Below are 13,322 nucleotides of genomic sequence, written 5' to 3'. Positions count from 1 at the left end.
AACCCCTGATGTACCTAAACAGTGGAAACCCCCCACAAATGACACCATTTTGTAAACTAGACCCCCCAAGGAACTTATCTAGATGTGTGGTGAACACTTTGAACCCCCCAGTGCTTCACAGAAGTTTATAACGCCCGGGCGTGAAAATAAAAAATTCATATTTTTTCCACAAACATGATCTTTTAGTCACCATTTTTTTATTTTCCCAAAGGTACCAGGAGAAATTGGACCCCAAAAGTTGTTGTCCAATTTGTCCTGAGTACACTGATACCCCATATGTGGGAGAAAACTGCTGTATGGGCACACGTCGGGGCTCGGAAGGGAAGTAGTGACGTTTTGGAATGCAGACTTTGATGGAATGGTCTGCGGGTGTCATGTTGCCTTTGAAGAGCCCCTAATGTACCTAAACAGTGGAAACCCCCCACCAATGACCCCATTTTGAAAACTAGACCCCCCAAGGAACTTATCTAGATGTGTGGTGAGCACTTTGAACCCCCCAGTGCTTCACAGAAGTTTATAACGCCCGGGCGTGAAAATAAAAAATTCGTATTTTTTCCACAAACATGATATTTTAGTCACCATTTTTTATTTTCCCTAGGGTACCAGGAGAAATTGGACCCCAAAAGTTGTTGTCCAATTTGTCCCGAGTATGCTGATACCCCATATGTGGGAGAAAACTACTGTATGGACACACGTCGGGGCTCGGAAGGGAAGCAGTGACGTTTTGGAATGCAGACTTTGATGGAATGGTCTGCGGGTGTCATGTTGCCTTTGGAGATCCCCTAATGTACCTAAACAGTGGAAACCCCCCACAAATGACCCCATTTTGAAAACTAGACCCCCTAAGGAACTTATCTAGATGTGAGGTGAGCACTTTGAACCCCCAAGGGCTTCACAGAAGTTTATAATGCCCGGGCATGAAAATAAAAAAATCGTATTTTTTCCACAAACATGATCAATTAGTCCCCAATTTTTTCATTTTCCCAAGGGTAACAGGAGAAATTGGACCCCAAAAGTTGTTGTTCAATTTGTCATGAGTACGCTGACACCCCATATGTGGGAGAAAACTACTGTATGGACACACGTCAGGGCTCGGAAGGGAAGCAGTGAGGTTTTGGAATGCAGACTTTGATGGAATGGTCTGCGGGTGTCATGTGCGTTTGGAGAGCCCCTGATGTACCTAAACTATTGAAACTCCCCACAAGTGACCCCATTTTGGACACTAGACCCCCCACGGAACTTATCTAGATGTGTCGTGAGCACTTTGAACCCCCAAGTAATTCACAGAAGTTTATAACGCTCAGACGTGAAAATAAAAAAATAATTTTTTTCCACAAAAATGATATTTTTGCCCCCAATTTTTTATTTTCCTAAGGGTAACAGGAGTAATTGGACCCCAAAAATTGTTTTGCAATTTGTCCTGAGTAGGCTGATACCCTACATGTGGGGGTAAAACGCTGTTTGGGCGCATGGCAGAGCTTGGAAGGGAAGGAGCACCATTTGACTTTTTCAACTCAGAATTGGCTGGAATTGAGATCAGACGCCATGTTGCATTTGGAGAGCCCCTGATGTGCCCAAACAGTGGAAACCCCCATTTCTAACTCCAACCCGAACCCCAACACACCCCTAACCCTAATCTCAGCCCTAACCCTAGCCCTAGCCCTAACCCTAACCCTAGCCCTAACCCTAACCCTAGCCCTAACCCTAGCCCTAGCCCTAACCCTAGCCCTAATGGAAAATGGAAATAAATACATTTTTTTTATTTTATTATTTTTCCCTAACTAAGGGGGTGATAACGGGGGGTTTGATTTACTATTTATGGCGGTTTTTATGTTTGGCTGCTGTCGCACGATAAAAGACGCTTTTTATTGTAAAAATAGTTTTTGCATCACCACATATTGAGAGCTATAATTTTTCCGTATTTTGACCCACCGAGTAATGTGAGGTCTTATTTTTTGTGGGACGAGTTGACGTTTTTATTGGTACCATTTTCAGGCATGTGACATTTTTTGATCGCTTTTTATTCCGATTTTTGGGACGCAGAATGAACAAAAACCAGCGTTTCATGAATTTCTTTTGGGGGGGTGCGTTTACACCGTTCCGTGTGCGGTAAAATTGATAAAGCGGTTTTATTCTTTGGGTCAGTATGGTTACAGCGATACCTCATTTGGTCGTTTTTTTTATGTTTTGTCGGTTTTATGCAATGAAAACTAATATAAAAAATAATTATTTTTGCATCGCTTTATTCTGCGAGCTATAACTTTTTTATTTTTTCGCTGATGATGTTGTGTGGTGGCTCATTTTTTGCGGGACAAGATGACGTTTTCAGCGGTACCATGGATATTTATATGCGTCTTTTTGATCGCGCGTTATTACACTTTTTGTTTGGCGGTTTGATAATAAATCATTATTTTTTTGCTTCGTTTTTTATTTTTATTTTTTAAGGGGTTCGCTAAAGGGGTTAACTAATGGGACAGTTTTATAGGGCAGGTCGTTACGGACGTGGCGATACCTAATATGTGTACTTTTATTGTTTTGTTTTTTTTATTTCCAATAAATGGATTTATTTGGGGGAATATTTTTTTTTTTTTCTAATTTATTTGGCAATTTTTTTTAAATTATTTTAACACTTTTTTTTTTTTTACTTTATTAAATAGTCCCAGGTGGGACTTCACTGTCCTGTGTCGCTGATCTGTCACATCACAGATCACTGTGACAGATCAGCAATCTGTCACAGGCAGTGCAGAAGGCTTCCTCATGCCTGCGCTTTGCAGGCACTGAGGAAGCCAGCTTCCTGCAGGCCCCCGAAGGCCCCTGTCGCCATCTTGGATTAGGGGGCCTGCAGGAAAGGAGCCCCCCGTAGCAGCGCTGCACATTGCGCTGCCGTGGGGGGCTCAGGGAAGCACCGAGGGAGCCCCCTCCCTGCCGATGCTTCCCTTTAACCCCCGGTACACCGCGATCATGTTTGATCGCGGTGTGCAAGGGGTTAACGTGTCGGGGCGGTCCGTGACCGCCCCTGACACATTGTGCCTGGTGTCAGCTGTGATAATCAGCTGACACCTGGCCGCGATCAGCGGCGCTCACCACGTGGGCGCCGCTGATCGCGGTAGACATACTATCCCGTCCATGGGCATAGGGGCCCGGGTCCCATGGACGGGATAGTACGTCTGATGTCAGGAAGGGGTTAAAATGTGGCACCCAAAACTGGACACAGTATTCCAGATGAGGTCTGACGAAAGAGGAGTAAAGGGAAATAATGGCTTCACGTGATCTAGACTGTATGCTTCTGTTAATACATCCTAGAATTGCATTTGCCATTTTTGCTGCTGCATCACACTGTTGACTCATATTCAGTCTGTAATCTATTAGTATACCCAAGTCTTTTTCACATGTGCTGTTGCTTAGCCCTATTCCTCCCATTCTGTATATGTTTTTTTCATTTTTATTGCCTAGATGTAGTACTTTGCATTTTTCCCTGTTAAAAACCATTCTGTTAGTTGCTGCCCACTGCTCCAGTTTATTTATATCTTTTCGAATCTTCTCTCTTCTCTAGTATTAGCTATCCCTCCTAGCTTTGTGTCATCAGCAAATATAATCAGTTTACCCTCAATTCCTTCATCTAAATCGTTGATAAAGATGTTGAATAATACAGGGCCCAGGACAGAGCCCTGTGGTACGCCACTTGAGACATTCTTCCAACAGGATGTGCAGCCATTTACGACCACTGTTTGGGTCCAAACACTAAGCCAGTTATGAATCAACAGTTGCCTTGTCCATTCCATACTTAGTCATTTTTTCAAAAAGGATTATGTGAGATACTTTGTCAAATGTGGTGGATAAGTTGTCTCTCTCCCAGGAAAAGGCACAGCGGTTTTCCAACCGGCATAGGACCATTGGTCCCCAGTTTAAGGTGGGTGATATGGTTTGGTTGTCATCAAAGAATATCGCTATGAAGGTGGCTTCTCCAAAGTTTAAACCTAGATTTATTGGACCTTACAAGATTGTGGAGATTCTTAATCCAGTCTCTTTTCGATTGGCTCTTCCTGTTACATTTAAGATCCATAACGTGTTTCATAAGTCTCTGTTAAAGAGGTTTGTTGAGCCACTAGTTCCTGTGGTGGCACCTCCTGACCCGGTATTGGTTGAAGGTAATGTGGAATATGAGGTTGAGAAGATACTCGATTCTCGCCTGGCAAGACGGAGACTCCAGTATTTGGTTAAATGGAAGGGTTATGGCCAGGAGGATAATTCTTGGGTCCCTGCATCTGATATTCATGCCGAAAGATTGGTTCGTGCCTTTCATCGGGCCCATCCTGATCGCCCTGGTGGCTTGGATGAGGGTTCGGTGACCCCTCCTCAAGGGGGAGGTACTGTGGTGAGTTCATTTTCCCCTTCACCGTCGATGTCTGATGAACTCCCTCTTCTGGTGAAGGAAGGTAATGAGGCTGATTATCAAACACCTTATCTGGTTGATGATGACTGGGTAGCAGGAAATTCTGACTGGATATAAGGCAGCCGACGCCCTTCTGAGTCGCTGGTGATTTCTCTGCTGGATTCTTGGAGACCAGTCTGGTTCCTGCTTCCCAAAGATAAATTTTTGCTCTGCTATTGAACTTATTAGTTTTGTTTTGTTTACCTTGTTTTTTGGAGTTCAGCCATCCCCGGTCAGGGGTGTGCTGAGTTCCATGTTTGTCTCTGATCAGTTTGTCTCTTTGCTCTGTCTTCAGAATTTACCTGAGTGCTGATATAGTCTTTGTGAAGTCCTAGAGACTTCAGGGCCTGTTTTTCCTATCAGACGGTTGGGACATTTTTTGGTAGGGTTTTTTACGGATTGCAGACAGCAGCTTTTCTATCCTGTCCTTTTTAGTTAGCTTGGGCCCCATCGTTTGCTCAACCTATCTTTCTATCTATGTTAATGTTTTCATCTTGCTTCACCGTCATTATATGTTGGGGGCTGCCTATTGCTTTGGGGTCTGTTCTGGGGCAGTTTAGATTTCCCCTTTCTTTCTTTAGGCCTATTTAGTTCTCCGGCTGTGATCGAGGGGTCTAGGGCATCGTAGGAACCCCCCACGGCTACTGTTAGTTGTTGTGGATAGGATCAGGGGTCTGCAATCCGATAGCTACCAACCTCTCCGGTTTTCTGGACTTAGCTTGTATTTTTGTTTTTCCTCCTTTGGTGACTCATTCATAACACCCTCCTTTCTTTCCTTTTGTGCTCTTTTCCATGTCTAGTCTCAAGGCCCTGCCTTGGCCCGGCTCTGGGCTTCGGCCTACGCTCCGCTGCTAGACTCTGTCCTATTATGCTGTCTTGCACGTTTCTAGGCTAGTCCCAAGGTTCTCCCTTGGCCCGGCTCTGGGCTTCAGCCTACGCTCCGCTGCTAGCTCTGTTCTTGCTCTGACCTGATTCCGTGTTTCTGCCTATGCTTCCGTCCCTGGTTCTGTACTCTGTTTAAGCTCTGCCTTGTTTCTCGTCTTGTCTTCCCTTGCTCTGTTTCTTCGTGTGCCCTTTGCATGCGCCTGGCCTTCCTAGCCTCCTGTTTGTGCCTCAGCCGTGCCCGCCCTAGCCGTGCCCGCCTGCTTGTGCCTCAGCCATGCTCGTCGGTCAGTGACAGCTGTAATCGCCTGCCATGCCTCAGTCGGGTTCGCTGGAGTCGTGCCCGTCTGTCAGTGCCGCAGCCCGATCAGCTAGCCAGTGCCCCAGCCGTGCTCTCTGTGCTCCCTTGCACCTCACGCTGTTTCTGCACTGTGCTCTGCGTGCTCTCTAAAGCACGCGCAGGCCCTTGCCTGGCCATGGCATACCTGCCCGTGCTTCTGTAAAAGTACGTGCAGGCTTTGCCATGTCCTCTGTCGTGTCCTCTTGCACGCACAGGTCCTAACCTGGTCCTTGAACCCTGACCCTGGCGTGCCTCTCTGCACGCGCAGGACTCTGCCTCGCCTGACCCTGGCGTGCCTCTCTGCACGCGCAGGACTCTGCCTCGTCTGACCCTGGAATGCCTCTTTGCACGCGCAGGACTCTGCTTAGTTACCTTGTGCCTTGGTGTGTCTCTACACACGCACTCTGTCTTACCTTGTGCTTTGGCGTGTCCCCTACACACGCACCTAGCCTTGAACCCTGGTGTGTCCCCTACACAAGCACCTAGCCTTGGACCTTGGCGTGTTCCCTAACACGCACCATGCCTGGATATCTGACGTGCCTCCTTGCCTGAACCCTGGTTTGCCTGCCGGATGCCCGGAACCTGCCGATCGCTGCCAGAGATCGTAAGCTGGATGACTGCGGCCTGATGTCCGGAGCTGATGTCCGCAGCCTGATGCTTTGATCATGTCGATCGTTGCCAGCTGTCCGGAGTCCGATGCCATTGTGCTTCTACCTGTACCCAGGCGTGCCACCTGGCACGTACCATGCTATGGACCTTGGTGTGCCCACGCACGCACTTTGCACGTTTTGCTTGTTCTCACGTTTTTACACTGAATGTGATTCTGAAGTTATCCTAATGAAGATACCTTGCATCTATGTCTTGTCTTGTCTTGCTTCTTGCTCGTCCTGTTGCCAGACACTCGGTAGTGTCCCCCTGAGCCGGCCGTCTGGTCCCAGCAGTCGTGGTGGCTCACCCCCTTGGTCTTGCCCCTTACACTCCCTGTACAGGGGGTGGGTTCTCACTAGGTGGGCTCGCCCTAGGTGGGTGGGTGCCACGGCCCAGAGGGTCCACTCTAAAAAGGAAGATGGGCTCAGCAGAAGCTGAGTCCGTCACAGAATACTCAGGCCATGGACTCCGCTGGTACCTCGGCCACCCGTCTGATGAAGAATCTGCCCTGTCTCCTGAACTCGCTTGAAAATGGCGGTACCCCAGCCACTCTTCTGATGTAAATCAGACCCGGCCCTTGACCTCTGAACTTGTTTGGAAATGATGGCAGCCAGAGTAAGAAGACTTGCTTGTCTACCCGCAGTCCTCCCCACTGGATCCCCGTGTCTCGTCCGCGGCTCCTGTATCTTGACCAGTGAAGGTGTCCGTTTCAGATGTCGGATCAACGTTGTTGGAGTGGTTTGTACTAACTCTGGATTCTGCCGAAGAATTTTTTTTTTCTTCTTTCCAGCCCTGGTAAGAGAGGGCTTAAGGAGGGGGGTACTGTCATGCTCGCCATGTCTGTTGTCCGTCATGTCTGTTTTGCCTCATGACCCTGGAGCGGTGTGCACGCGCATCTCATGTCTGCTATCCTGCTTGTTCCCTAGAGCAGTGTGCACACTCACCTCATGTCTGTGCTGCAGGATGCCTGCGTTTCTGCTCTGTCTTCTGTGATCTTCTCGTCATGTCTAGAATCCCTGATCATGTGTCTTTCCTAGGATTCAGCACTGTCTGGTTCTGCAATCATCTCGTCATGTCTGAAACTCTGATCATGTGACCTTTCCTAGGATCCTGCACTGTCTGGTTCTGCAGTCATCTCGTCATGTCTGAAACCTTGATCATGTGACTGCACTCTGTGATCCTGGAGCATCTGAACTAGGAAGTTCTCCCCTGGTCCTGACCCGGAAGAGAAGGTGCTGTGCCCTATATTAGACTTCCCCTTCCTATGCTCAGGGCCTGAGTATTGTGTTGTGTCCCTGCATGGCTGCTTAGTCTGTGGGGGGCTCTCTCTATTCTGTGCCCTTGCACTCTGCTCTGTCGTGCGTCTCTGCACACGCTCCGTGCTCATACTCCGTCTCTTGTCCCGTGCCTTGTCTTATGTTTGTCAGTTGCGCCATGTTCGTCCTTGTCCTGCTTGGAATTGTAGTCCTTCTGTTATTCTCTGCCTTGCCTGTTTTCGCTATGCCTTGTTTCGTACCTTGCCTTGTTCTGCCTTGTTCCTCCCTATGGTCTCAGTCTTTGCTTGCTCTGCCTCGCTCTCTCCTATGGTGCTCTGCAGTTCTCCCTGGCACACGCACCATCCCTCCTTTCTTTCCTTTTGAGCTCTTTTCCATGTCTAGTCCCAAGGCCCTGCCTTGGCCCGGCTCTGGGCTTCGGCCTAAGCTCCGCTGCTAGACTCTGTCCTATTATGCTCTCTTGCACGTTTCTAGGCTAGTCCCAAGGTTCTCCCTTGGCCCGGCTCTGGGCTTCGGCCTACGCTCCGCTGCTAGCTCTGTTCTTGCTCTGACCTGATTCCGTGTTTCTGCCTATGCTTCCGTCACTGGTTCTGTACTCTGTTAAAGCTCTGCCTTGTTTCTCGTCTTGTCTTCCCTTGCTCTGTTTCTTCGTGTGCCCTTTGCATGTGCCTGGCCTTCCTAGCCTCCTGTTTGTGCCTCAGCCATGCCTGCCCTAGCCGTGCCCGCCTGCTTGTGCCTCAGCCATGCTCGTCGGTCAGTGACAGCTGTATCGCCTGCCATGCCTCAGTCGGGTTCGCTGGAGTCGTGACCGTCTGTCAGTGCCGCAGCCCGATCAGCTAGCCAGTGCCCCAGCCGTGCTTTCTGTGCTCCCTTGCACCTCACGCTGTTTCTGCACTGTGCTCTGCATGCTCTCTAAAGCACGCGCAGGCCCTCGCCTGCCCATGGCATACCTCTCCGTGCTTCTGTAAAAGTACGCGCAGGCTTTGTCATGTCCCCTGTCGTGCCCTCTTGCACGTACAGGTCCTAACCTGGTCCTTGAACCCTGACCCTGGCGTGCCTCTCTGCACGTGCAGGACTCTGCCTCGCCTGACCCTGGCGTGCCTCTCTGCACGCGCAGGACTCTGCCTCGCCTGACCCTGGCGTGCCTCTCTGCACGCGCAGGACTCTGCCTCGCCTGACCCTGGCGTGCCTCTCTGCACGCGCAGGACTCTGCCTCGCCTGACCCTGGCATGCCTCTTTGCACGCGCAGGACTCTGCTTAGTTACCTTGTGCCTTGGTGTGTCTCTACACACGCACTCTGTCTTACCTTGTGCTTTGGCGTGTCCCCTACACATGCACCTTGCCTTGCACCTAGCCTTGAACCCTGGTGTGTTCCCTACACACGCACCTAGCCTTGGACCTTGGCGTGTTCCCTAACACGCACCATGCCTGGATATCTGACGTGCTTCCTTGCCTGAACCGTGGTTTGCCTGCCGGATGCCCGGAACCTGCCGATCGCTGCCAGAGATCGTAAGCTGGATGACTGCGGCCTGATGTCCGGAGCTGATGTCCGCAGCCTGATGCCTTGATCATGTCGATCGTTGCCAGCGGTCCGGAGTCCAATGCCATTGTGCCTCTACCTGTACCCAGGCGTGCCACCTGGCACGTACCATGCTATGGACTTTGGTGTGCTCACGCACGCACTTTGCACGTTTTGCTTGTTCTCACGTTTTTACACTGAATGTGATTCTGAAGTTATCCTAATGAAGATACCTTGCACCTACATCTTGTCTTGTCTTGCTTCTTGCTCGTCCTATTGCCAGACACTCGGTAGTGTCCCCCTGAGCCGGCCGTCTGGTCCCAGCAGTCGTGGTGGCTCACCCACTTGGTCTTGCCCCTGACACTCCTTGTACAGGGGGTGGGTTCTCACTAGGTCAGCTCGCCCTATGTGGGTGGGTGCCACAGCCCAGAGGGTCCACTCTAAAATGGAAGATGGGCTCAGCAGAAGCTGAGTCCGTCACAATAATTAAGGCGATGCTTGGGAAGGTTGAGCAATCGCTGCAGCTTCTGCATACGACTGGAGTGTATGGGCGATTGGCGGATGTGCGAACACAGTCTTTTCACCTTATGGAGCAGGCCTGTTAGCTCCGGATAATTAGTGAGGAAGCACTGCACCACCAGGTTCAAGGTGTGAGCCAGGCAAGGTATGTGTCTGAGTTTTGAACGGGCTATGGCTGCCACAAAATTCCGGCCGTTATCACTAACTACCTTGCCTGCCTCAAGATGTAGACTGCCCAGCCATGACTCACTTTGTTGCTGCAAGTAGTCGGCCAGCACCTCCATGGTGTGTCTGTTGTCTCCCAAACACATCATCTTCAACACAGCCTGCTGACGCTTAACACTAGCTGTTTGATAGTGGGACACCTTGTGTGCAACACTGGCAGCTGCGGATGGAGTGCTCGTGCGACTGCGCTCTGTGGACGAGCTTTCGCTTCTGGAGGAGGAGGAGGGACGAACGCCTACAGCCAACTGTTTCCTATACCATGGGCTAGGTAGCACTGTCCCACCGCCGCTGTCCCCTTTGGACCCTGCATCCACCACATTAACCCAGAGCGCAGTGATGGACACGTAACGGCCCTGGCCATGCCTACTGGACCATGCATCTGTTGTGAGGTGCACCTTTCCACTCACTGATTGCTTGAGTGCATGGACAATGCGGTCTTTCACTTGCACGAGGAGGGATGGGATGGCTTTTCATGAAAAGAAGTGCCGACTGGGTAGGTCATAGCGTGGTACTGCGTAGGCCATGAGCTCGCAGAAAGCTTTGCTTTCAACCAACCGGTAGGGCATCAACTCTAATGAGATTAGTTTGGCAATGTGGGCGTTCAAAGCCGGTGTACACGGATGAGAGGATGAGTACTTTCTTGTCCTACTCAGAGTTTCTGGTAGGGTGAGTGGGACTTGAGAGCTGCATATGGTGGAACTAGCGGTGGACATGGCGGATTGAGAGAGGGTTGGTGATGGTGATGGTGTTGGTGGTGTTGCTGATGGCCTAGATTCAGTCTTTCGTAGCAATAACATTGTGATTCCATGACTGCTTTGTCCTTGCGACAACACCTCGACATTTGCAGCTGGTGGTGTGCTTACCTGTGGGCTTACAGTGGGGGATGCGATGTAGCGTTGCTGACTACCTTCATTCGGAGCAGGCGCACATGTGATACGTGAGGTTTGGTAGTCCGTCCACGCTTGCAAGTGCATGGTGGTTAAATGTCTAAGCATGCAACTGGTACCACACTGCACTCTTCCTACTATGGAAGACATTTTGAGACCTTGCACGCTGTGCTAATTTGACCGTCTGGCCTAGCTGTCCTGCAACTCTTTGGGTTTTTGTAACCCGTTTTTGGACTGCTTCGGGCCTGCCATATAGCAGCTGTTGCGATGTCGTTGCCTGCTGCGGATCCTCCTCCTCCTCTTCTGAGCTATTGGCAGCGGCACCCTCTTCCCCCAATGGATGCCAATCGGGGTCAACAACTGGGTCATCCATCACCTCCTCTTCAATTTCATGTGCACCTTCCTCTGTGTCACCGTGTAAGGTGGTATAGTATGCGGGAAGGGGCACCTGAGTTTCATCAGGGTCAGATTCTGGCTCTGTACACTGCGAGGACAATGTAGTGCTCTGAGTGAATGTACCAGCAGAATCATCCATCAGCGGCTGTGCATCAGTGCACTCCATGTCAGATTCATCTTGGCCTGGGTAATTCACGATTTGACTTGCTATCCCAGGCATGGTATGTGAAAAGAGCTCCATGAAGTAATCTGTAGTGTGGCCTGCCGCATCCTTTTCTTTTGGTAGGGGTGAAGGACACAAGGAAAGGTGTTGTTCCTGACCAGGAGCCTCCAATGACGACTCAGTGCTTTTATTTTTTGAAACTTCAGAAGAGGAGGCGAGAGAGCTGGAGGTTGTGTCAGCAAAGTAAGCCAAAACTTGTTCCTGCAGCTCCGGCTTTAAAAGTGGTTTACCTACTCCCAGAAAAGGGAGCCTTCGAGGCCTTGTGGAGCCAGACGATGAGGCTGGCTCACCACCTCCTGCCTTAGGTGCTATTGTGCTTTTGCCACTACCAACAGATGCAACACCACCACAATCGGGACCAGCTGGCAACCCCCGCCCACTTCCATGGCGTCTTCCACCATACTTGCTCATTTTTGTGAAAATGTACCCAAAATACCACCAGCTACATGGTACTGTAAAACAAGGTAGAAGGTGTATTTACTAAGGGTGAGAATTAGAATCTCACTATAGATTTGAGGACGCAGAACTATTGTCTCTGGCCCAGGAGAGATTACACCTCAATGTAACAGGCTGAAATTGGATGGTGAATGACAAGGTGGAGGGTGTCTATAGGATTGGTGAGAATTTGAATCTCACTATAGATTTGAGGACGCTGAACTATTGTCTCAGGCCTAGTAGAGATTACACCTCAATGTAACAGGCTAAAATTGGATGATGTATGACAAAGTGGAGGGTGTCTATAGGATTGGTGAGAATTTGGATCTGACTAGAGATTTGAGGACGCAGAACTATTGTCTCAGGCCCAGTAGAGATTACACCTCAATGCAACAGGCTGAAATTGGATGGTGTATGAGAAGGTGGAGGGTGTCTATAGGATTGGTGAGAGTTTGGATCTCACTAGAGATTTGAGGACGCAGAACTATTGTCTCAGGCCCAGGAGAGATTACACCTCAATGTAACAGGCTGAAATTGGATGGTGTATGAGAAGGTGGAGGGTGTCTATAGGATTGGTGAGAATTTGGATCTGACTAAAGATTTGAGGACGCTGAACTATTGTTTCAGGCCCAGGAGAGATTACACCTCAATGTAACAGGCTGAAATTGGGTGGTGTATGACAAGGTGGAGGGTGTCTATAGGATTGGTGAGAATTTGAATCTCACTATAGATTTGAGGACGCTGAACTATTGCTTCAGGCCCAATAGAGATTACACCTCAATGTAACAGGCTAAAATCGGATGGTGTATGACAAGGTGTAGGGTGTCTATAGGATTGGTGAGAATTTGGATCTCCCTAGAGATTTGAGGATGCTGACAATGATGCTCTCAGTCCAAGTATGGACGCAGGCAGCCTAATAAGCAGGACTGCTGCACAGTGCACACACAAAAGGGTGGAAAAATCAACCATTGGTAACTGTGCAGAAAAGAGAAAGAAAAGTATTTTTGCTTTTAAAAAAGCAGTTTGCACAGCAGTGTGCAAACAGCAATGCAGCTATCAGGGAGCCTTATAAGGCATCCTAATAACCAACAGAGCTGATGCACAAAAATAGAGCCTCCCCTGTCACTGCACTCAAACTGTTGTGTTGTAAGTGGAAATCGCTAACAGCAGAAGCAGTTTTTGGATTCTTCTTCCCTGCCTAATGCTCTCCCTACAGAATCAGCAGCAGCAGCAGCTCTCTCTAATGCTAAGATCGGCATAAGTAAGATGGCGGTTGGTGTGCACGCCCTTTTATAGCCCCTGTGACGCCACACAAAGCCAGCCAATCACTTGCATGCCCTTCTCAAAGATGGTGGTGACCGCTGCCCATGTCATCGCGTTGCCCACAGTGTGCGTCCTCCATCATTGGCTGACAAAGGCCGCTGGAAACATCCTTTGATACGCGATTTTGGCGCTCTGGTCGCCGACCTCGTGGCCGACCTCACGCTATAGTCGGTTTTCGTTTCATGAAACCTGACTTCAGCGAAAGTCGGCGTTTTTTGA

This window comes from Dendrobates tinctorius, unplaced genomic scaffold (assembly GCF_039654945.1).
Source record: "Dendrobates tinctorius isolate UK_male_01 unplaced genomic scaffold, ASM3965494v1 ptg000282l, whole genome shotgun sequence".
Lineage (NCBI taxonomy): Eukaryota > Metazoa > Chordata > Amphibia > Anura > Dendrobatidae > Dendrobates > Dendrobates tinctorius.
The sequence above is the reverse complement of the archived record's forward strand: the minus strand, read 5'-3'. Positions refer to the sequence as shown.